Consider the following 25,805-nt stretch of genomic DNA (forward strand, 5'->3'; position numbering starts at 1 on the left):
CAAGTTGCTACGGCTCAAATCCCAGGAGGCTTTACAGGTTAAATTTTAAATCTTGAACCCAACTGGGAAACAAACTCAATGCTGTTGCATTGGACAAAACACATGGTTTGTGGGGTGATTGCAGCCCAGGTGCTGATGGCTCCCAGCTGCTTATTCCTTTGTCCTGTGCTGTGGGTCTTCAAGAAATGCAAGACAGAACAAACCAGTGCTGTCATTTACCTTGATTTTAGTCATTTAGAGGACCTAGATCTGTCCTCAGAGATATAAATTAAAAGTCTCATTGTTAAGCCTAATTAAAAACAAAAACAAAAACAAAAACCAAAACAACTTACAACTGCAACTGCAACTTGGCCTTTCAAATAAGAACTCAGAATCCAGCAGAACTCCTAGAGTAAGAATGGATGTTATTTTTATGTAGGATGAGGTTCATTTTTGTATTACTTCCCTTTAAGGGGTGGTAAGGGGCATTTCTGAAGTTTGATAATTACTCAGTTCCAAAAGGTAAGGTACCTTCTCCCTGCAAATCGGGAGAAATGTTAAAGTTGTCAATACATTGCTGGAAGGCCTTACCTTAGAGTTATGACTCTAAAACAGACTCATCATTTTTGTGCAGAGCAGCTGCCTCAGGGAGGAATCAGTAACTGTCCTGGAGTGGCTCATGAACAAAAGCTTGCAGGACTCTCTCCTACAAAGGCACTGACATAATCTGGTACCATCCTTGGCTTCTTCTGCAGCCATGCAGTGCTGGGCCATTGCCAGAATAGACCCAGGAATCACATCTGTACGCACCTGTTCGCAGGAGACAGAGCCCACTGTCTGGAATCTGCTGATGAAATCTGGCAGGTGCTCAAGGATGAAATTTGCCTCTAGTTTGGGGGTTCTGCTTGCTATTCAAATCCCATCAAAGCATATGGAAACCTTGCTGTCTCAGTCTTCCTCATTTCTGAGGCCGAACATGCATACACACATGCATATATCCATATATACTCTTCTATCTATATGTGGGTACAATTTTCAGAAAACACACCATTTCATAGTTTCAGAATATTTCTAGGACTCACTGAACTGTAGAGCAAGTTGCACTGAAATTGTTAGTATTTCAGAAAGGATTCTTTTGGTATGATCACTTTTTTATTTATCTGTGTAAGTTTTCCCAACTTGTTCTTTCTTCATTTTGCTCCTTTTTCAATTCATTTTTGCAAACGTTCTCTCTTTCTCTATTTTTCCCACAGTTTGAATTTTATGAGCATTCCCTGCACGTTTTAGGACCTTTTCTGGGGAGGCACTAAAGAGAGAGAAAGCAATTCAGAAAAAGGACAGTAATAATTTAATAACTTTAACTACATAAAATCATAGAAACATAGAATGGGTTGGAAGGGCCTTAAAGATCATGTTTCCAAACCTCCTGCTGTGGGCTGGACCACCTTTCACTAAACTGGGTTGCTCAGAGCTTAATCCAACCTGTCCTTAAACATGTCCATGGATGGGGCATCCACAACTTCTCTGTGCAACCTGTTCAGTATCTCACCATCCTGACACTAGAGTATTTGTTTCTTGTATCTAATCTAAATCTACCCTCTTTCAGTTAATGTCAGGTCATTTTGGAGGGAAAGGCAGGAAATGTGGAAAGAGAAACTCCCCAGAGTTCTTGTTTTTTTCTATGCCATTTCAATACACAGCACAGTAATGGTGATTATTAGAAGTTCTTCTGGAAGTGGAAGTTCCCTAACCAGAAAAATATAAAAGAATATCAACTCTGGAAAGTTAAATCCAGTAAGTCCAGCCAAAAAATTACTTTGAAGAGCAAGTTTCCAAAGGCATAAAATGAATAATAAGATATTTTTAAAGCACATTCAAAACAGGAAGTCTGCCAGAATGTCTGTAGGGCTGATAAGTAACTTGGATATTAAAGGAGAACCCAAATAAGATCAAACTCCACCTCAGCAAAGTGAGAAGAATTTTTTACATAGGTGTAAAGCACACTATGGAATAGACTTTGGAGATTCCCAGGATGAAACGGGGATTCATCAGGGGATTTCCTTACAGGGCAAAACCTCCTTACTGGTTAGACAGTAGGAAACACAGAGAAGAAAATTAAATGGTCACTCTTCACAATTCAGAAAGATTTCTAGTAGGTCAGCATAGGGAAATGCACTGTTCAGCATAGTCCTCACTAATTTGGTTAAGTCTGAATAGTGAAGAGAGATTAAATCACACTAGATTATTTAATGTAGTAAAAGCCAAAGATGTCTGAAAAATTGCAGAATAATCTCTGTTCTTTGTGATTGGTGATAAAAGTATGCACCCAGACTAATGCTGATAAATGTTCAATCTGGAACAAAAAAACCCCCAGAGTTCTAACTATACATATCCAGTGATGAGGTGTAAGTGAGGTGCTACAAATCTGAAATATGGCTACTGCAACTGGTGAAACCATGTACCATTCTATAAAAACACCAGCCTAATGTGAAAGGAATATCATGAGTTATTAGGAAAATTAAATGGAAGAGAGATTATGAGGTTGTAAAGAAATTACACCTTATCTTCTAAGCCCCAAGGGACTCACCTGAAGTAGAAAACAAATAAACAAGGATGTACAGATAAGTAAGATAATTAATAGTAAGGGATGGTATCTGTGTGAGGAACAATAAGTAGGTTGGAATAACCGACCTTTTTTTGTTCTGTTTAATAAAAACCCACATCTGTTCTGGCATCCTGGTGTACATGATCACTCCTACAATATTTCCTAGCAGCAATGACATACATTTTGGTACGATCTGAACTTTCACTGTTCTTTTTCTTCAAAATACAAAGTATCCCAGGAATATTGTTTAAACCATTAAAGCAGCCATTTAAGTAAGCAAACCCAAATTCTGTTGGAGGTAGCAGGTTGGAAGATGTCTTTGGGGCTCATCTGGGTTTACCTGAACAAGATTAGCTTTGAAGTTACATCTGAGTTCAAAGGTTGCCCAGGAGCTTGCACAGAGAGCTTTGTCCAGTCTCCAAGAACAGAAATGCCACAGTCTCTTGATACCTGTGCCAGGATTTCATACATATATACACACACATACACACACAAGAAAGGAAAGATTTTTTTCTGATATTTAGACAAAATTTCCAGTGTTGTGAGTTGGAATTGGTGCCTCTAGTCCTATTATGGTGCACTACCTAGAAGTGTCTGACTTCATCTTGTCTGTACATTGCCAATTAGATTCCCCCCTTATTCTCACCTTCAGCCAGAAGAATCCCTTTTCTGTCAGCTTCTCCATGCATGTAGTGAGGCTCCTGCCACCTGGTCCTCCAAGAGATTCATTCCAGTATGTCAATGTCCCTCTTGTACAGGGGAATCCAAAACAGAGCACAGTCCTCCACTAGGGTCTTACTAGTCCCAAACAGAGGGCAAAGAATCACTTTTCTCAACTTGCTGGCTTTCTTAACTTGCTCATTCTTGCTAGTAGAGCTAGTAGGATGGTGTCGACCTTCAGGATGCACTGCTGACTCACACTAGAGTTTTTTTGTCTACTGGGACACCCAGGACTTTTCGTGCAGTGCTGCTCTGGAGCCAGTTGGTGCCCAGCCTGTCCTGCTGATGATCAGGAATTTGCATTGGCCTGTGCTGAACCTAAAAAAGTTTCTTCTGCCAGATTTATACTCCAGCTTGTTGAGAATGCTCTGAATGATAGCCCTGCACATTAATTGGCACATTAATTGCTCCCCTAATCAGGTATCATCCGTGAACTTGCTTTATTTCATCCCACTGGCTACTTCACTATGCAGTGAAGGCATGAATGAATGTCCACACTAGTGTTGATTCCTAGAAATGTTACTAGAAATCACTCATCAATTGGACTTTTTACAGCTGATCACAACTCTTGGAGCTTCATGATATGGCCAATAGTGCGTTCACCTTGTAGTCCACTGCTCAAGTCCATGTCTCACCAATTTGGCTGTAGGAATACCATGCAGAATATGCCGAATATAGGAATACCTTGCAGAAGCTGAGGTAAATAATCTCTTCTTTCATCCATCATGCCAGCCATCTCCTCAGATCAAGCACTCAGACTGTTCAGCCACAATTTGTGGTTTGTGAATCCATGCTGTTCCATATCACCTTCTTGTCCTCCATGTGACTGCACATGGCTTTCACAAGGGTTTTCTCCAAAATCCTTGTGGAGACTGAAGGGAGCTCTATCAGCAAATAGCTCCCCAGATCTGCCTTCATGCCCATATACATGTAACACTTGCCAGCCTTCAGGATCCTCTCCTGATTCCTAGGGACCTTTTGAAGAAGATACAAAGCAGTCCTTGCAATGACCTTAGCTACTTCTCTTCACACCCTTGGATACATTCTCTCTTGTCCCATGTACTTGTGTGTGTCCAGTTTGCTTACTTGGTCACTAATGTGATACTCCCAGGTTCTGTGTGGGAGATACAGGGACAGAACTGGCCACAAAAGACCAAGGGGAAGATGCTGAGTTGCTCAGCCTTTTTTGTGTGCTTCAAGTCTGCTGCCTTGCTTCATAGCCCCTCATCTTCCTTAGACCTTCTTTTGATTCTGCATCTAGAAATTCATCTTGTTGCCATTTCCATTCCTCACCAATTTCGAATCCGGCCGAGTTTTGACTTCCCTGATTCCCTGCCTACATGACTGACAACGCTGTGGTCCTGAGTAGCCCCCTTTGGTCTCTGCTGCCTTTTGTGCTGTAGAGAAGCCGGAGCTCCCTGCCTGTCTGTTGTGCTTGTGTGACTGCCTGGGCTGTGGGCTGGGCCCAGGTCTGGGGAGGTTGTCTTCGGAGAGCAGCATCCTCTCAGGGTTTCCTTCCCCTTCCCTTTCTCCCTCCCCTTCCCCTTCCCCTTCCCCTTCCCCTTCCCCTTCCCCTTCCCCTTCCCCTTCCCCTTCCCCTTCCCCTTCCCCTTCCCCTTCCCCTTCCCCTTCCCCTTCCCCTTCCCCTTCCCCTTCCCCTTCCCTTCCTGACAGTCTCCCATGGGAACCTGCTGAATAGTTCCCAGAATGAGCTGTTGAACCCTCTATTTTCATTTGCTGTTATCATTCTGAAAACGCTAAGGTTTTGCTCAAAGTCCTTGTTCATTTCAGAGAAAAGATTCTCAGAAAAATAGTGTAAAAAAAATTAAACTTTTTTCTCTATCAAAGTCAATTTAGGTGCAACTGAACATTTCAAGGAGCCATAGTCACTTGATTGTGTTCATTCACTAAGGTGAAATGAAAAGTAATGGAGTAGAGATGCTTAATGCTTATTGACTATAAATAATTTATATTATTTATATTTTTAAATACTAATTGTTAAATAATGATCCAGGACTAAGTCTGACAATATAGCTGGAAAACAAAATCAAGAGAGATTACAAAGAACCCCTCCCAACTCAGCATCCCATGAATTTTGCTTGCTGCCTATCAACAGCTGTTTCACTTTTCAGCAACCTTGTCTTCCTGCTTTGCAACTCACAGCAGTGCCTAATTTAAACATTCTGTAATCATGGTTTTTAGTGCTAAATGGGGTTGTGAGATGTGCAATTACTACTTCTTTCATTTTATTTACAAAAGACAAGGAAGAGGGAGAATACTGGTTTTTGCTCCCACCTGTTATGCTAAGAGAAGTTAAATGAGTGTTTGACAGGTAAAACTATAAATGATGAACCCTCAGATTAAAATACTATCGGAATTAAATTCATATGTGTTTGTGAGAGTCTGGGCAAGTTCCAGAAAATGACAGCATTTTACTTTTCCTTCAACATGTATAGTATACTCAAAAAGCTTCTCTTAAAACGCCCTGTAATTAACCTAGGATACGAGAGAGAAAACGGTGAACAGAACAACAAAGACAATTTGTCATCTGGATTTTCATTAAACCCCTCAGTATTATAGGAATTAATTTCAGAAGTGCTTTGCCCTGATTACTGCCTGTCGGATAGGATACAGGCATCCAACAGGATATTTGAATGGAAAGTGTTTGCTCCCATCCTACATCAGCATTATGAAGGGAAGGGCTTTATCTGCATTGACTGTGATTCATCATCTATATTCATCTATATTTTAATATTGCAAAAACTGAAGACGGCTCTAATTTTAACTTCCCCTAGCACTGCTTTTTTCCAGTAAATGTTGCATTGGTAATAACTCACACTGCCATCCCCATCTTGGTTAGGGAGAAAGATCAATGGACTTTAAAATCACAGTAGTCATTAATTTGTGACTTTAGTTTCCCAGACATTATAGTTCACTACATATTGTTGTATCACACAGGCACACAAACCTTATTGGTCACAGAAAGGAGGGAACCAGCTCTCAGTTCAGATTCTGAACTCTCCTACAACCTGTACAGCATCTAGGCAGCATTCTTATTTAGCCCTCACATTTTTAGTTTTTCAAAATGCTCCCCTTGTAAAGCAGACCACTTTGGAATCTGCAACACATTTTAAAGTAATGATTAAACACTAATCCACTAACATACTGAAGTGGCACTTGAGAATTTGGCAGTATCACTTTAAATAATCTCTTAGCCTACTGATGGCTCTCTCAGTATCCTGTGTTTCCACACATAGCTGATGAATAAAATGATTTGAACTAATCTGTGCCTATACTTCTCACAGTATTTCTTGCATGAAAAACAAACCCTGCAACATGTATGCCTTAAAGTAAGGAAACCTGTAAGAAACTTTGTCACAATTTCAGTTTCTATAACATTTTCTTCTTTAAGTTATATAAAAATATCTCACCTTAAATCTGAGAGTGCCATTAAGGACTGTATTACTGAAATTACTTTGGTAATTTTCGCCAAAGCAATGCAGTCAAATGTCACACATGGGTGCAGGAAGAGGGTAGCAGATAGAGAAATCAAATTCAACCCTACAATATAAATGAGATATGAAATGTTACTGAGAAGCAGCAAGCTGCAATATTGTACAGTGTCTCATAAAGCCATGTTAAATGAACACATGTAAATGGATGTTGCCTTAAGTTCTTTTTGCTCATTGGCAGGAATTTATTTTTTTTTCTCTGCAGAAAAATTGGCTGAATAATATCAGTGCAGCACCCAGCTGCTTTTAAGGTGAGTAGGCAAAGTATCTTTTATGGCTAAAAAATTATTACAAGATCAAGATCTGCATAGCTCCTTGAGATGAGATGTGACTCAACCCCATGGACAAAGCTATCAGTTCTCCCTCTTTGAGTGGGAAAGTAAAACTGGCTCTGTGTGTCTGTGTGTGTGTCTGTGTGTGCGCGCTGATCTTTAAGTAGTATTTCAAACAAAAAAGCAGCTTTCTCAAGCATTCTGCTTTAAAAGTTGAGTATGTTCACTGAACATCTGTTCCCAACTTTCCTAAGAGCTATCTCTATATGCTACAGATATTGGGTTCAAACCTGCTTTGCTTGCATCTTCTGTTATAATCACATTATGAGATGACACATACATTCATCTGGTCATAAGGGAATGCTTACAGAATTCAGGTTAAGAAGATGACTCAGTTGCCTTATTTAGATTAAAAATACTTCTGAGTACCTGGCACATCAGGTCTTACATTAAATCACAAAACGTGCCATCTCTCTTTCTTCTCTGTTCTCATTTTTCCATTAACAGTTTTCTGGCCCTTCTATCATTGCATGTTTTCCTTCTCCCAGTCTGTTGATCTCTTTTCTCCTCTTTGCTACTCACATAGTTGCTCTCCCTCCTGTTCATCTTCTCTCTTCCCATAGTCTCTGCTAAGCTACTTCTACATAACACTGCCAGTCATTCCCTGCTTCTCCTTTTTATCCCATCCAGACTCCTATATATGCTGTTCCTTTTGATGGAGCATATACACAAGGATGAAAAACAGCAGCTTTTATATTTTCCAGTACTTCATGTAGGGAAAATCTTTGCCATGCAAGAATCACACATGGTGGGATTCTTAGGGTGTCCTGTGTAGGGCCAGGCATGGGACTTGATGATCTTGATGGGTACCATTCAACCCAGCATATTCTATTATTTTATGATTAAATGGGATCTAAACACAGTCTACAGTAATTTCTACTCAGCAGGTGCCCCCGAAGCAAAGGGCCACCATTATTTTGATTGTCCCATAACCTACAGCACTGTCCTAGCCAAGAACATGTCCTGTAAGTGACATGCACGACTGCAGCTCCCTGGTAAACAGTGGGGCTGAGCAAGACTGAAACTATTCCAGACTGCTGCATGCGTATGTGGGGTCAAACTTCACAAAAGGTGTTTTCCCCCTCCTCTGCCAGTGCTAGATTTGCTTTTAAATTATTAAAGCTACTCATCAGAACTAGTTCTACTGGGCAAGGCCTGGGGCTTCAGAATACAATTATATCATAGGTATAAAAGCATCTCTTTTCTGCCACAATGGAGCCATAGAGTGGAATCTGAAATAAAAAGCAGAGATTCTAGCGAGAGAACATTAGATTTTTCTTTTTGCTTATTCTTAGATGTAAAACACATTAAATAGACTCGTATGTAGGCAACCTCTTACTTAACTAGAATTATGGCGACTGCTTCCAACTCCACATGGAAATGTACTTTTGGCTAGGTATTTCAGTAGACTCGTTTTTCAATAAAAAATTACAACTCCCAAGTATCACTTACAACCTGCATCTTTAAAAATATCAATAATTATTCCTAAAAGACTGAGTAGTTACTTAGAGTAGAAATTATACACATTATGAGAGCAAAATTATTCAAGATTATATTCCTATTCTGCAACACAGAAAGTCTATTAGCACACACAGATCAACAAGATATTTTGTGTTTTCAGTCAGAGCACCATGACTGTGACTGGTAATCTAGAACACAAATAAAGCTGTGAATTTGCTGTGCTAAAGTGGCACCACTGAAATTCCTACATTTCCCATGTCTTCCATAAATAAACTAGTCCAAGAGGAAGGTGGCTGAGTGATGCTTACTTGCATTTAGATATTATTCTTTATGTACCAGCTATCAGCCATTGTCACAGGGCCTATATAAGGACATTAGTTTCTGCGTCTAATTATTTCCTCTTAATGGACTTTAAAACTTTAGGTAACATCTGACACATGGATTTACATGGAAATTAGGCCATCTGAATATGACTTTCTTCGCCCAGCTCATTCTCTCAGCCTTTCCTCAAGGAATGGGATAGGTTTTAAGAACAACCCAGCAGCTCCCTTCATGTCCAATTACCTTTTCTTCACAGAGAGGGTGATTAAAGATTGGAATGTACTGCCCAGGGAGGTGGGGGAGTCAGTGTCCCTAAAAGTGTTTAAGGAAAGACTGGATGCAGACCTCAGTGCCTTGGCCTGGTTGACACGGTGGTGTTCAATCAGAGCTTGAACTCAATGATCTCAGAATCTTTTCCAACCTAATTGATTCTGATTCTGTGGATGCAGAAGGCAGCTAACGGATATCTAATAACCTGGGTACAGAAGACAGTTAATGATGATCATAAAATAAAATACTGAAATGACTATTTAATTCCTATTCTCTGGCAGAAATTATGATGTTGGGTATTGCCAGCTTTTTGTACTTCAATAAAAGTCTTTAAAATACCATGTCTGACTTGACGGATGTGCTTTTCAAGTAGTTTCTTGAATCAGAATACCTCCACTGCCAGTGTACTACAGAGTTCCCTTCAACTTTCTGGACTTTTTCATAAGGTTTCTTGCCTGTGATGTTTTCTTTTCTCCTGTAGACAGGGTTTTTGAGACACTACACTGCATTTATGCAAGGGAACAAGGTTCCTCTCAATGATTTTATTTAACCTCCCTTATTTAAATCCACTGGGTTTAATTAATTCTCATATGATACTTCCAAGCTGAGAAACTATATTTCTTCTCCTGCTTCTTCTGTTAATTCTACTCGTAAAGGTTATTGTCATCTACCGGTCAAGAATTTAAACAGCAATTTTGCTGATGATACACCTTGCAGCAGAACATGGATCTTCTTGTTGTGACACTGGTGCTGCCATCCTTTCATGGGAGACAATAAGGGAGACAATCCACTTAGATATCGCAACAACAGGCTTCTGACTGAGATCAAAGAAACTAATCAATCCTGTTCAGCATCTGGGTTCCTCCTGAGGTGTCCAGGACATGTTATCTTCTCCATATACTTAATTTTTCTTCTGGAGGAATGATCGGGGATTTCCTAGTAAATTACCAAACTGAACTCTTCAAATTCCTTAGGCCTTTCCATAGCTGGGATTATGGAGCATTAGCTGTCTGCTGCCAGGTTAAGCTCCATGAGCTGCTGAGAGCACCTCCTAATCAACTCTAATGTTTTTAACTGGTTGACTTAGAGATGACATTGTAGTCTAAATCAAAGTTTTGTCTGCTGTGTAGCAGCAGTTCAACACATCATCATTGATCTCTACTTACTAAAATAAATGAACAATCAATTAATGTGAAGTAAAGAAAACCAACCTCAAAATGAAGGCATAAGCCAGCTCTAGTCTTAAGAAGGGAGGAAGCCGTGAATGAGTGTTTAAATATCAGTGCGAACAAAAATATTTGCATACGGGTTTACCTATCACTGCATGCTCAGCATCACACTTGAATGCAAGGCTGCTGGACACACCCAAGCTACTTCTGTCGCCTTCTCTTGTGTTTAAAGTGGTTCAGACTTAGGGACTAGCAAACTTATCACTGGTTTGACAACATTACTTCTCCCTGTTTTTCACACCCTGCCCCACAGCTGTGCCAACAGAGGGGTTTGTATGAACACTCTCTAAAATGCTCAAGGCAAAACGAGCCAGTTTATTTTAAGCAGTGTGAACTGTGGATCTGAACTGGCTTGGCTGAGTTAACAGGTTTCAGGCTAAGGAGCAGCAATGCAAGCTGCTCCACCAGCAAAACCAGAGGGGCAGCACTGCCAGCTTCTGGGTAGTAGTGACAGAAGAAAGCAGGAACTTCTTTAGGCAGAACAGCTGGAACATAGAAAATGCCATCCCTCTGCAGCTGTAAAATCTCTGCCTCAGTCCCTTAGGTGTGGAAAAGACCAGTCACAGGAAAAACTTCTTTCAGTATCTGGGGGAAAAAGTTACACTATGTTACTTCTATCCACTTGATATACGCTGTACCTGAAAGAAACCCAAAAACAACCAAACTGAAAACCAGCTAGTAAATCAGCAAACTCTTTTAAGTATAGAAAGTATAAATTTCTTGTACCCAATTCTAAGATCAACAAATGACCCTCATCGGTGGTATAAATGCACTGACATAAGCTTTTCCCTAGTTTTTGGCATTAAAAATCTCCAAACTTGTAAAAATCTTCAAATTTCAAAAACTAAATCTAACCCTAAATGTTGTTTCTGTACTGGCAAAAGTTTTCAGCAAAGATTTAGTTCAGAAAAAACAGCATTACTGTTACTTAAGTGTATCTGTGTAGAGTTTACAGGCTAAAGCATCAAGAAAATGGCATGTCTTAAAATCCAGTGGCAGTTTGATGGGCACTTATTCCTGGCCTGCCTGAACTGAGTCAGCTCACTTCCCCATGATGCTTGTTCAGTTGCACAGGAGAAATGATTTGGAGGCTACACTGCAAACCAGATGAGCACATTGCTCTGCCTTATAAAGGATCTTGAGAAAAAGCAAGGAGATGGGTAATCTTCCAAGGTTACTAACCCAGTTCAGAGTTCAGTCCTACAAAAAACTATGCCAGCACGACGGGAAGGAAAGTGGCAGACATAGGTGGAAGGCTGTGGAGAGGAGTGGGAGATGCTTAAGCTGAATTTTCCCACCAAAAAATATACACAGAGAGGTCTAAAATAGCTTCAAGCATGAGTTCTGTGCCCCACCCAGAACCATCAATGAGACGATATGAATTATATTAGTACTAATATACACCTATATTAAATAATTTTAAGTTAAAAATTAAACATACTAAATAAGTAATATTAGAAATCTTGATTTAATAGTCCTTTAAAACTGTAATCAAGTAAAACTAAAATGAAGGCATTTACAATGTGTTTGTATTTTAACACCTTTAAAGAACTTCACCTAAAAATATAATATGCATTCTTACACAGGAAAACAGTCACTTATGATTCACTGTGATTTGTCTGTTGCACTTGGAAGGAACTTGGGAGCGGCATCATGGAAATACATTTTCTTCTCATTCTATTAGATACACAATAAGGTTTTCAGAATATTTTTATTTCAGACACAATTATTAGCATAGAATGTTATGCTATGTGTAGTTTTCTGCACAAACATAGAATGTGGACTTCAAGCAATGGTTGCCAAAGCACACATTTAATGAAAGTAAAGTAATAGAGCACTGAAGAATATCAGCTAGTAAATTACTCAGGGTTACTCATGCAAGACATCATCATTTTCTGCAAACACACAAACACGCAGTGCCAGTCAAAAGCCATGTTAATCTAACACTGAAGAATCAAAAAGAGTTTAACCTTCTGGACTTCACATCATGGGCCAGAGCTCAGAGCAGAGGGCCAGATTCTGAGTATCTGGAGTTTTGTTAGGCTGCACCACAGCTTGGGTTTCTATATTAAAAGCACCTGGCAGCACTTCTGAGGCTGTCGGTGGCATATTAGGGCATAAAGGTCAGGAGAGGAATTGAAAATGATTGCCCCAAGGACCATCCACCCCCAAATATGCTTGTGTGCCATGAGAAATGACATTCTAAAGGACAGTCAGTCTCATCATCAGCCTGCCATAGGGGCAAAAATCACTGCAACTCTTTAAATGTGATTGTTAGAAAATGAACAAGTCCGACCTGAAGAAGGATTTACATGCTTGAAACTTGCCTGTGTCTCTAAATTACTCTGGTGCACACCAGAAAGTACAGCATCCCTCTCCTACAACCCAGCTCTGTCATTTCACAGGCATTTAAAATTAAAAGAGCATTTGAAGTAAAGAAAAAACTGTTTTTAGATAAAAAATACACAAAGCCCTTTTCAAACACTGAATTGTATGAGTATGAGAAAAGTTTAATTTGTAATTACAGTTCTACCTATTTTTGTTTTCCAGAGTGAAACATAAACCAGCTGAGTGGCTGTATTTAAGTCTTCAAGCAAAACTGTAAAACTGTGTCTTTCGGTCTCAGCCTTAATCAAGGAAAATTAAATTCTTTAAGGGTTAAAAGCTGTAAGAAGTTGCTGTTATATTGCAGAACTACATATCTGGCTAGACTTTTAAAAGAAGTGATTGAAAGTGCAGGTGCAACAGACTGAGATACTGTCTTTTATCATGCAGTGGGCAGTGTTGAAGAACAGTGCAGAAAAGCGTGTGTGTTCCAGTCAGCTGCAGAGGAGCAGTTGTACTCATTTTATATACCAGTAAGACATTAGCACAAAGATTTTAACAACAGAAACAGTAACTGAAACAGTATCAGGCACAATTGTATATGAATATACATAATGGAAGCCTTTGCAGCTTTTGTTTTATCAAAAAACTGTTAAACAAAAAGTTTTGCGATTTTTCTTTTTATTCCCAAGTACTTAATGAAAAGCACAGCTCCAGCAAATATCTCTTATCCTTCTAGAGTCTGATTTCTCATGCAGAATGAGTATATTGAGGTTTTAATATTAGATAGTTTACTCACAGCACTTTCATTCAGACTCACACGCTAGTTTTCCTCCTTCATAAAAAGGCATTTTTGGATACATGGCTGAAGAGCCAATCCACAATTTGCCTTCCAAATGCAGCAGCTGAGCACAACAAAAAGTCCCAGAGTTATCCCTCTCAATACACTGCGAGGAACGCATGGGAAATACTCTGCACCTCGTTCGGAGCATAACGGGAAATGCCAGCCACACCAGTAAGGCTGGAAGAACCTTTTTCCTGATTGGCTGCTCATCCCAAACTGCCTGGCAGAGGTTTGAAATATGCAATGCAGGGAAGTGATATTCTGTGGCATTCATTCAATTTACCTGCACTACACTCCAAGGAGCCATGCTATTAAACAACAGCTCCAGTGTGTCAATAAAGTTTACTTAATTAAATTGCTTCCCCTCCCACTCTTTCAAACAGCAAGATTTAGGGCACAGGGACACAGTGCTGCTTGTAAATAAAAGGATGATTTAGCTAATAATTTGATGAAGAAAGACATATTTTCATCAATAATTCTGTGCACAAAGCAGGGAGCTAGTTTAATTTATATCAATCATGAAGAATAAGGGGAGAGACAGTACCAAATATTGAAGGACTGTGAATATTCTTCATGCAGTGTCAATTAAATCCACTATTGAAGAGTTAAATCTCAGTGATTGCACTCTTTGCTCTATAAGACTGAAATAACAATTGCTTAAATGTAATGTTATAAAACATACTATCATTATTACAAGCATAGTGAATACACATTCTTAATTTGCTGGGGACTGATCGAGTCCCTTTCTGGTCATTTTGATATGTGATACACTCTCACCGCCTTACAAGAGTCATGTTTGAGGAGTCTCCAGTCTGTCCTTTTCTGTGGCAATACATGGAAAATATTGCCAATAATTAAGGATAAAAATTACTACAGTTAAACCAAAATTAACAGATTGTTTGCAACCTTATCATAGTTTCAAATCATCAGTCTAAAGCCTCTGAGGCTCCTTGTCTATTTGAGGTTAGATGTTTTGAAAGGCTACCATTAAACTGATGTAGCTGTTTTGCAAAACAGTATTTATCTATTCTTATGCCTTTTTCCTCAGAGACTCTTCTAATTTTGACAGGAGTTCCCTGATGTTACATGTGCACCCTCTGCTCTATCTCTTCAGTGTTTTCAGCTTTGCACCAAATCTCCTTTTGCAGACACTGAGTAAAAGCATGCCAAGCACTAGCAGGCAGACTCTCTAAGGATTTCTTCTGTGCTGTTTATACCCTATTCCCTCTGAGCTTTTACCTTTTCTTCAAACATCTTTACTGTTTCCTATTAACAGCAGGAACTTGGAGCTGGTCTGAGTTTTTATAAGCAAGTGAAGAGAGAGAGAGAGATGCTTGTAAAGGCACATAGGCACAGTTTAATTTAGGAAGTATGAAAATACAAGCAGAAAAAAGTCCCTTTATGCCCTCACAGCCATTTCTTGCAGTACAGACCATCTCTCCATAAACGTGTCTGCCAGGGGGTCTGAGACTGTGCTTTCCTCCTAGAGCTCAAATCCTCCTCTAGTGTTGGGCTTGCTGCTCTTTGTTCTACTCTGACTGAAACCATCCAGTGCGGCCAAAGGTCTCTGATCACAAACCAATGAAATCACCAAGCAGAGTCCTGTCTCCATTTCACACTGGTTAATTAGTCTCTTATTTCTTCATGGCACAGCTAGAACAGCAACAGCTTTCCTGAAACAGCCTTCATCTCCCAGTATCAGAGAAAAAAACCCAGAGCATCATTCACATTGACTTGAGTTTCACCCCATAAGAACTCCTACTGAATGCCACCATAAGAAAAAAAAAAAAGTAGTAATTCCTGTGATTAGAAATGTCAGAATTTGGTTGGAATGAGCAGTCCTTTGACTACTTCATGTTGCAAGACGTGTTACTTCATCAATGCCTTGTCAAAGTTAGGATTACACAAAGAATAATGTGTATTCAAACACAAATGTTAAATGCCTAGACCAAGAAATTTAGTATAAAACTAAAGATTACTTATCTAGGGAACTATCTATCGAAGAGACTGAATTAATTTAAATTAACAGCACAGTGCAGTGGAAGGGTGGTCAGGATGCTGAGTACTGTAGGGTCAGAGCCAGTAGGACTGGTGGGATTGCCCATCCCTCTCCTCCCACAATTTCTGCAGCATCCAGGGGTAACGCACTTAACCTCCAGGAGTGGAGGACAATACTCAGCTGCTCCCAGTGCACCTTCCCACTGATGGATCTGTCTCAGAGAAACAGAGCCCTATTCACAGCATCCAGGAATGATGGGAAAGGGAGGGAGGTCTCTCTTGCAGGACAACAGTGACCTTTCAGCTAGGATTGAATACACTGAATAAGACACTTCTGGAAGTAGAAGTTTGAAGAAAAGGAAAGTTTCTATTATAAAATAAACAGCATTGAAATTCTGCTTTTCTTAAAAAAAAACCAACAGTTGAACTCCATATGGCAGCATAAAATAATTCATACTATCACACTCACATATTTTCTTTTCCTTTTCTCCTCCCTCTGTTCCCCAAGCATGATGAATTTGATAGACCAGAAGACAGATGCTCTGCTCTTCTATTCAATATATAAATCTTGGTGAATAGTAAGAACATTAGGAAAAAAAAAAAAGACAAAGACAATTTTCTTAGGATAATTATATGGCTTAGTTCCTTCCTAATGAACCATATTTCTGGCTTTTTGCTCATTTCTACCCTGACAAGATAGGCAAATAATGTGTCTGTATCTGCCTAATAGGTGTTATCTTTTAACTGGTTATTGCTACTACAACACAAAAATACTATGCATGTTGAGTTACACAGAACTACATTTAGCCAAACTGCTCTTAAGCTGGACTGAACCTGCCACGCCTTATCAGAATGGGGGAATCATACTTCAAATGTGGCACTCCTGCTTAAAAAGATGTCAAACACTCACTCTTTGCCCCAATTTCTTTTGTCTGTCAGGAATTTGCAGCCCTTTGCCAGAGTCCCAGGAGGAGCTGCTGTGGGCAGGGTGTCACAGACATACTCCGTAGCCCCAGGGATCCCAGCTGCAGCGACACAGATTTCTTCTATTTTTAATGTTGTGAGTACTGCAGCACTGTTCTCCAGCCAAAGGGCTGGGCCAGGCATGCTGACCCTGCAGACCCTTTCAGCCCAGAATCCTGTGCTCACTGGAAGGGCTGCTGCTGGGTCATCCATGATTTGTGCCCACAGGAGCAAGGCTGTGAGAGCCCAAATCTGGAAGGCTGAGCAGCCTCTGCCCGCTGGAGAGCAGGAGCAGAGCAGCAGCCTGCCTGTGCACTGTGAGGAGCTGAGGCCACTCTTCACTCTCTTGGGTTTTGTAACCAAAAAAAAAAAGTTATTCTATTCCCTCTATTGATACTGGGTGGAGCAGTGTTGCTTATCTCTGTTCATTTTTCCACTACCCCCATGGGGATATCTTCTGTTAATGGACCATTAAAGCTCACCAATGACATGACACATTACATCATACCATTTGAAGATGCTCTACCTGGGGAGGAGGAGCCAAACCATCTTCACCTAGATAAAAAGAGCCACAAGTGTCACCAGTTTTGCAACTTTCCACCGGATTCCTGGAGGAAGACCAGACCCATCTCACCATTACTGAGCCCTTTTTTGACAGGACCATCTCTACTCCAAAAAAACCCCATCTGCCACTCCAGAAGGGCTTACTTTGGACAGCTTCCAACACCCTGACCAACAGGGCGTCAGGTTGTATTTCTGACTCTGTCAGGTTTTTCTAGGATTTCTTGTCTGTTTGTTTGCTTGCTTATTCTTCTGTACTACATTTGTATTTTTATAGCCCTAGTAAAGAACTGCTATACCTATTCCCAAAATCTTTGCCTGACAGCCTTTTAATTGCAAATTTATAATAATTTGGAAAAGGGGGGGAGGGGCTTACATTCCAAGGGAGACTACAATCTTCCCTGGCAGATACCTGTCTATCTAAACCAATACATTCACTTACAGGAATGAGGACTGAAGTTCACAGTGGTCCTGCCTATGTTTAGGCACTTAGCCAAAGACTAACTGTTCTGAAGAACAGTTGCTTTTGGCCACATAAAGAAACTAGACATGTTGGAAGGCTCACTCAACCCCCAAAAGAACCAGAACCCCTCAAGGCCTTGCCCTCCAAATACTCCTCCTCTGTGTTAGCTGGAAGAGTGTGAGATGATGCCAGAAGTTAGACAGACCTGTGTTCATGGGATTTTCAAGGAATTAGATTCCATGAGGATAAGAGCAGTGACTATGGCACCCAATACCCCAGCAGGACCTGCCCACTTAACTCCTCTTGTTGCCACAAACATCCCAGCAGAGTGTCCCCTGAAAGTGGGAATTACACAAGGGTTCCCTCCCCTCAAAGGGTCCCCTTGAGGGATCAGGATCAGGCCTGGGGCCAAGACACAGGGAGGAAGTGAGGGTTGCAAAGAGCGTCTACTACTGCAGGGAGTGAAGGTGCTGCTTGTAGGTTCAGAATCAGGCGGCAAAGACAGGCAATGCCTGCTCCAGCACAAAATCTTGAGGGAACAGGTAATCCCTCAATACAATTTGAAATCTTTTTTTTTGTGTCTGGTGCCCCTGGCATTTCTTGACTGATTAGAGGCTCCCTAAAACTGATTTCCTCGTTCAGACATTCCCTCTGCTGTTCACCCTGTCCCCCCAACCAGGTGACTATGACCCTTCATATTCACTCTTGCACTCAACTGCAAAAATCTGAATTAGCAAAGACAAATGTCACAGGTGCTCAACATCTCCTGTTGAGCCAAGATCTTTATTTGTTATAGATGTCAGCCCAGTCAATGACTGCTCTATCTCACTGTGGGCAAGCATATTCCATCCTGCTGATGTCAAAAGCACATCTATCTATTGAGCGTTGCTCTATGCCGAGCAATTGCCACAGTGTGGGGAAAGAAGATTGTGATCAGCACCATTTGCCTACATAATTGCACTTGTTTCTAGACAATTGTTGGGGCAGAGGCTAATGTTTTTTATTTATAGTCTTTTTACACTCCTCTGAATTTTCCATGCCTTTTTCTACAACAAAGAATTTGGTACCATTTGGCTTCTACTGCAGAAATTCTGCTAGAAATCTGAGAAAAAAAAATCTGAAAGTAAATCCATTACACTAATTTGAACAGAATTTCACATTAGGGAGCTGAAGGTTGACCTAAGACTCAAGCTGCATTTCTAGGAAAACAGAAAGATCAAATACACATTTAGCTTCTTTTTTCTTCATATTGTATAACTACCAAGTGGAACTCAAATATATTTGCTTGGATGCTATCTTGTCTTTGAAAGCTGAAACAAAAAATATATGTTCCCTTTATATCTCAGTGTCCATTTAATCTGGTTCTGAAATTCCCTAAATAAGAAATAATATTGGTTTTCTTTACGAGAATAATTCTGTTTATTTTCTCTAAGAGAATTCATTTAGTATTTTGCCTTTTTGTTATGCTTATTAAATAAACAAATCAACATCTAAGTTTAACAAAGTCGTTACCTTAGGCAAGCCACTATCTCACTTCTTTAACACCTCAAGGGTTTCCAAATAGCCATGCCAAGCAGAGCTACTTGCTTCATTTTCCACTGTTCTGCAGGCAGTCTGCATAGGAAGTCACATATATTTTTCTAATGCAAGAATGGATTTTGCTGAAACTGCTGTTTGTATTTTTTTGAAAGGTGCATTTTTTCAATTTAAATGTATATTTTTATTTTAAATTATCCTTTCATTTCAAACCTGAGAATTTAAAATTAAAAATGAATTTTTAACAATGTACTGCCAAACTTCTTAAATTCGATTTACATTAACTAACATGCAGTATTCAAGTATCATGTGTCTGTTGGTAAATTTTTGCTGACCATCAAACCACTGAGCTGGGAGAGTTTAAGTGACTGGAGAAAACAGTCTCTGACAGAAGTGTTTAGTCCAGGGTTGATATCTGTAGCTTTGTCTGCATATTCACAGAAGGTATTTTCTTCACTTTATTCAGGTTAGCTTTATGCAATATCTAGTTCATGCAGAACTATCTCTTGAGAGCTGATAAAAGCAGAAAATCTTACTTTCTACTGTCTGGAAAAGCTCCATGGCAGGGACTGAAATCTGCTAGTTTTAAAATCTTGCAGGGTACAGAAAAAACACACTGATCTGTTTACTCAGTACAAAGAATGGCTAATTTGACTCATAAATCACGTAAATATATGTAATGAATAAATAAAGATAAAAATGTGAAATGCCATTCATTGGTTTCTAAGAAAACAAAAAGCAAATATCAAGAATCTGAATAAATGTATCAGGAACTTTTGTGTAATTCTCTAAATGTTACTAATATAGGTCCACTTTTACTAATATAAGTACCTAATGTAAAGAAAGTAGCAGTCAAAATAATCTGTAGTATGATATTCTCACAGCAGTGGAACAGGACTGATTATAGTGATCAAAGACTTTTCTCCCATCATTATTTTGACTACAGGAATTATGCTGCCAGTCAACAATACAGTAAGCAGAGAGAAGATGATGTAAAAGGAGGTCACCCATTTTTTTGGGGTAATACTGTACTTCCCAGTCTAGATTATCAAACTAGTGATGTCAACCACCATATTATTTACTGCTACACTTTGGCAGAAAGCCAGAGTAATTTAAAAATACCAACTGAGGGGAACAAACCCTTTCCCAGAAAACTAATTACAAAGTAATGCACAGAAAAAAGACACAGTGATAATTTCTTCTGACCCTCTATGTTTTTTACAGCACTCTTTCTTAAAGCAGAGGCACCACAATACAGCCTTCTGGTATCAGTCTCATCAAAGTCAGACTCACAACTAAAGCAACAACCTCTGTTCTAAGTTATCAATGTTTTTCAATGAAGTTGCTTATCTGCTCTGATTCCTGAAATATTTCCCTCAAAGATTAGGACCTCTGAGAACACTTTTTCTCTCTCGATGAAGCTAGTATTCTTCACCCCTAAATTCAGTATGTTGCTATACATAGATGGGCTGAGGTTACCAAGCAACCCAGGTTGCTTGATAGAGCAAGTGGTCCGGACTGTTGGTATCATTAGCAAATTTCACTGACAGGGATATTCTGTTGGCTTCCAGGTTGTCTGCAAAATACTGAAAACATCTAATTGTGAACCTTGCTGAAATCTTTGGCCAAAACTCTCCCTCAATTATTACTCCTCTTGCCAAGTATTTTCTGTGATATTTTCATTTAGCATATGCTCCATTGACATTGTGTAGGGATAATGTTTTATGAGAACACTGAATAGTTTGAAGTAAACTCTAATAAATACTTTGCTGGTGATACTGTAGAACCAAGGAAGCTGATAGGTACTGTGATCAGAGGAGAGGGATTTGTGTTCCAATATTATTTAGTAGAAGAGGGGATTTACCCTGTGACTATTACAATGCTATTCTACAAAGTAAAAGGAGATAGGATGACTACTACTTCACCTGTGGGTATATGCCTATCCTTCTTTGCTTTTGTAGCATTTGCCTCAAAACACAATGTTGTTAATGAAAAGAAATTGATTTGTCTAAGCAGAAATGGAGCCTCTTCCTTGGAACTTATCCCCCCTGCTTCATCTCAAAACTAAACCCTCCGTTTTCTCCATTTACATCGACTCACAATTTATTATTTATTTCCTGGATTGATGAACCAATAAATCAGTTTCGTGCACAGTCCTGACATGCTTAATGCCACAGAGATTCAGTAATTCAATTATTCAGCTTGGATTCATTGTGTCAAACAGCCTCATCTTCCTTACAGTCTGCTTTTCATGGTAAACAGGACAGAGCTTCAAAACTGCATCTCACAGACAAATCCAAGAATGGAAGCTGCTGGCTCTAGCCTGTCTGTCCTCTTAGCAAAGTACAACTGAATGGTTGCTTAAGTAGATTGGGAAGCTTGTATTGTTATCCACATCTCTGACATGTTCTGGCCTAAATAGGAAAGCGAACCACCCAGAAGTGCAGACAGGTGGATCACTCAGTAACTCGTGGTATATTCACTACTTCTGCTTCCTGGGTACAGAGAAATAAAAGCCATGACCCTGGGATTCTTTAAGACCCCAAATAAGACTCAAAAGCTTGGTTTATAACTAAAACGCCTGAAAAGCAACCAAACAAGCAATAAGAAAAAAGGAAGCTGTTTTTATAAATATAAATCCAAAGATTTTTATTCCCATGGGCCGTAATTAAATAGTGCATATTCTTTACATCACTTTTTCTTCATTTATAACAAGTAATACATCAGAAGACTTTTGTTTCGGAGACTGCTGGTAGCTAAACATGCTTTATTACAATGTACAAGGTCATGAAATTTTTGATACCGTATAAACTAAATTCAATGTCTTCTCTTCTTTATCTCAGAAATATGCAGAGTAACAAAACATGATTATCAAAACTGAACCAACCTGTAACCAGGCACTGCATTTCATAAAATCTACTGGATACACTGAAGTGAAATAACTGAAATATATTCCAAGAAGTAGTAAATAACATAGTATTTACAGTGATTTTATGAAACCAGAAAGATGAAATTTAGTAGAGCTATGAGAAACTCCACTGGTATTTTGGAGCAGCAGTCTCTGGATATATAAGATCTCTCACTTAAGAAGTCAGGATAAGTGAACTTCATTGTTTAGATTAACTTTATGTTTTAAAATGCAGGCTCTTATGAAAGTTAAACTTTATGCACAGGAAAACTAAAATTTTAGTAAGGTCTGAAGTTCTCCCTCAGCAAGTCCTGAACAGAAAGGAACTTCCTTTTCTATTCCTCTTAAGGATCATCTTCCTCCTCATTCCAATGCAAATATTTTTTTCCTCTCTGCTTTTCCCAATCCTTCCCAGTTCTTCTAACACTCTTTCCTCTAACTGCAGAGGCTATCCTCAGACACATTTATTTCCAGCAGCTTCCAAATTCTTTGAGCTTCCTTTCCCTAAGTCCAGCAAGAACATACAAAGATCTAAATAATTTAGTTTTTTGATCCAAAAAATATTTACTGGGAGAAAGGTTTCGCAAAACACAGAGATATGACTGCAGTTCCATTGGCTCTACAAGTTGGGATAATTAGATGAGGCAGTGTTTTATCTCAGCTCTATCTGTAATATTGATAGGTTTCAGTCTAGCGGGGAAATTTAAGAGCAGTTCCATACTATTCAATTTTTACTCATGTTTACTTGGCCCAGAAAATGAACGCAATAGTCCATATAATAAATACAAGAATAAAATACAAGTCAGGAATACTAGAGAGGAAAAAAAAAATCTGAGAATCTTACTTGTCAGAAGAGCAGTGATATTTAAAAACCTGCTGTTGGTGGTCAGCTTTTGCAGTCTCAAGATATCTAAAAGTGTTGAGTATGCTCTGAAAAGGAAAAGAATCAAGGATTTAGTAATTTTGTCACCTATGAAATACTAAACCAAACCTTGTCCAAAATAGATTGCTTTCCCATTTTATGAGGTTATTAATTCATAAAATAAAATACTAAACCAAACCTTGTCCAAAATAGATTGCTTTCCCATTTTATGAGGTTATTAATTCATAAAATATGTTTTTAATTCCTCCACCCCCCCAGATCTGTAGGGATTTTGTGGGCTTCCAGAAGTTGAACTGCTCAGATCAAACTTCCTGGAGTGCACACAGAGTCAGAACAATGAGAGGAGTAATTATATAAATTAGTATCTTGCATACCTACATTTCCAAGCTCTTATGGTTGACAGAACACAGTGAAAATAAAAGAAGTCTGACTCCTTTCTTTAAAAAACAATATACTGGAGTAAATGACTTTCCAGAACAAGCACAGAAAATCATGTCCTTAAATGTCTTTCAAACAAATGACTAAGAGTTCACTGCTATTTTTTGGACTAGTTAATGTATTTGGCCTCCTGATTTGTTGTCTAGTAGCTGAGACTATCCCTTGGTACTCAAACATTATTCTACATTAAAGTCTAGCTTTGTAATTTCCAATTGTCCTTAACAGACAGGGGAGTTGACTGTATCAAGAAGCTCTCTTGACTCTCCAAATCAAAATGAAACTGAAAGACTGGGATGAGTGCTTTCATCTATGCAGGCCGGAGTGGAAGGCATTAGGGGAGTTGGGAATTAAGAAGTGGAGTTGAGCTGATGAAAAAGAAGTGTTAGAGGGAAAGTGAGTATAATGTCTCTTTGTTTCTCACTTTCCTACGCTATTTTTAATTGGCAAAAAATTAAATTAATTTTCCCCAAGTTGTGTCTGGGGTTTTTTTGCCTATGATGGCAATCAGTGAATTATCTTCTTGTCTTTATTCCAATTTGTAAGATTTTCTATCATATTTTCTCCCTGTGTTCTGCTGAGAAGAGGAAGTGAGAGAGTAGATGGATGGGCGCCTGGCTGCTGGCCGAAGTCAGCCCAACACAGTTGTGAAATAATGTTTCCATTGTCAATCTTTCCAAGATCCCCAGGACTTAGACTGAAATGGAGATATAAAATCCAGACTAATAAAACTCTGCCTATAACACGTGGGATAAACAGAATTAGTAAGGAGCAGAAATGTTACTCAGAGAAAACTGCATTAACAGGAAAACTTCATAGATCTCTACCTTCTGTACGGTAATTCAGCCATAAATTTGAAAACAAAAGCTTATGGTAGCAAGGAAAAAGTCAAATGACTCCCACTCCATGAAAGGAGACAGCTGAAAACCTCATTTAAAAAAAGATCTTTATTTTTGATATGACACTGAGGTATCTTTGGCCCATTAAGGAATTTTTGACAGCAATCATTGAAATATAACAAAGCAATTTTTTTAAAGTTAGAGATGAGACTGATCAACTTGCAGCAATATAATCTGTCAGCACTCTTTTAGAAGCAACTATTTAAAGTTCTTTTGCAGCAGTTTTTACAGTCCTAAAGTGATTTACTTAATTCCAGATTTCATTAAGCCCCAGAATTCCATTTTAGCAATCATTCTGATACTAATAGCACATTTCAGCTATGAAAAAGATAGAAGTGCTACGCATCTCTACCTGATATTGAAGGCTATGGGATAAAATCTCCATCGAGTCAGTACTGCAGAGGATTATGCATTTGTTTGGATTCCCTTGGTTTTGGTCAGGATATGCCTTACAGTGGTAAAATTAGCAAAACCCTCTCTAAAAGACACTGAAGGAACTCTTTTCCTGAATGAGTTTTCCGTCAGAATGAATGTCCTGTTAAAATAAACAACAACCCACTAAAAAGGTGAGATCTGTGGTTAACATTCACACTGCCACACATACATGAGAGAAACCTCTGATATAACAAAACCTAGAAGAATAAAAGTTGCCAGTAGAACTGAGCAAGTCTAAAATTCTATCAACAATCTCCCACTTACAGCCCAACCTCTCTTGTAATTTAGCTGTGTTTTCAAGGCCAAATGACTAAGCTCTCCTACCTGTACCCCGGGAAATCTATAAACACACAGTGAAATTAACTACGAGTTGGGAAAGAGAGCTTGGAGACAGCCTTATGAAAATGTCACCTAAATCCTCATCAACTGTCAAGAAAAATAAAGCAGTATATTAGGAAATACTAGAAATAGAACAGACAACAGCAGAAGAAAGACGATAATGCTGCCAAAGAAACCCATTGCTCACCTAACATTTTGATTATTGAATACAGTTCCAGTCATCTCATCTCAAAAATGACAGGATAGCAATAGAAGGATAAAGAAAAGGGTGACAGGATGATCAAAGGTATTTAATGGTTTCTGTACTAGGAGAGAAAAAAGAAAGGATTTAGGATTTTCATATGGAAGAGAGACAAATGAGGAAAAGGACTGTGACAGAGAGCCAGGACAATCATGAACAGTACTGAGAAAGTGAATAAAGAATGGTTTTCACTTTATTTATTAGCAAAGGAAGCAGTCACAATAAAATGAGCAGTTAGCAAGTTTAAAACATGAAACACACAAAAGGATGCTTTCCACAAGGATCATAATTAAAGGGTGGAACTTATTGCCACAGGATGTGGTGGGAAGCCACAAACGTGTGGGCTTCAAAAACCAAGGCCCTGTAGTGGTAAAAGAAACATTGACCAGTACTAGTCTGTGTTTTACCCAAAGCTGCACTGTACAAACCTTCTGGTTAAGAAGCATTACAGAGCGCTGTTGGGTGATGCCAAGGGAGGTTGTCCTTTGGTCTGGTTTAAATACAGCTGTTGCAATTCTTCTCATTAATTTTGCTCCTTTTCTGAAT

General features: G+C 39.1%; 1 protein-coding gene across 5 annotated transcripts in view; it reads right to left on the minus strand.

Annotated features, from left to right (window-relative positions):
* The window catches only part of LOC136290773 (poly(rC)-binding protein 3-like), a 498,211-nt gene that overhangs the window by 148,584 nt on the left and 323,822 nt on the right, over window positions 1-25,805 (minus strand). For 3 of the 5 annotated variants that reach the window (XM_066185098.1, XM_066185096.1, XM_066185105.1), the window contains one exon: window positions 22,872-22,957. The exons of 1 other annotated variant lie outside the window; for it this stretch is intronic. The gene's annotated coding sequence lies outside the window, so the exon portion shown is untranslated. Of the gene's footprint in view, window positions 1-3,230; window positions 3,315-22,871; window positions 22,958-25,805 lie in introns of those variants that run through there. One more of the 5 variants, XM_066185164.1, reaches the window with a different exon arrangement.

The sequence above is a fragment of the Chamaea fasciata genome, unplaced genomic scaffold (assembly GCF_029207755.1).
Source record: "Chamaea fasciata isolate MVZ Bird 193981 ecotype frontalis unplaced genomic scaffold, bChaFas1.0.hap1 SCAF_1, whole genome shotgun sequence".
NCBI lineage: Eukaryota > Metazoa > Chordata > Aves > Passeriformes > Sylviidae > Chamaea > Chamaea fasciata.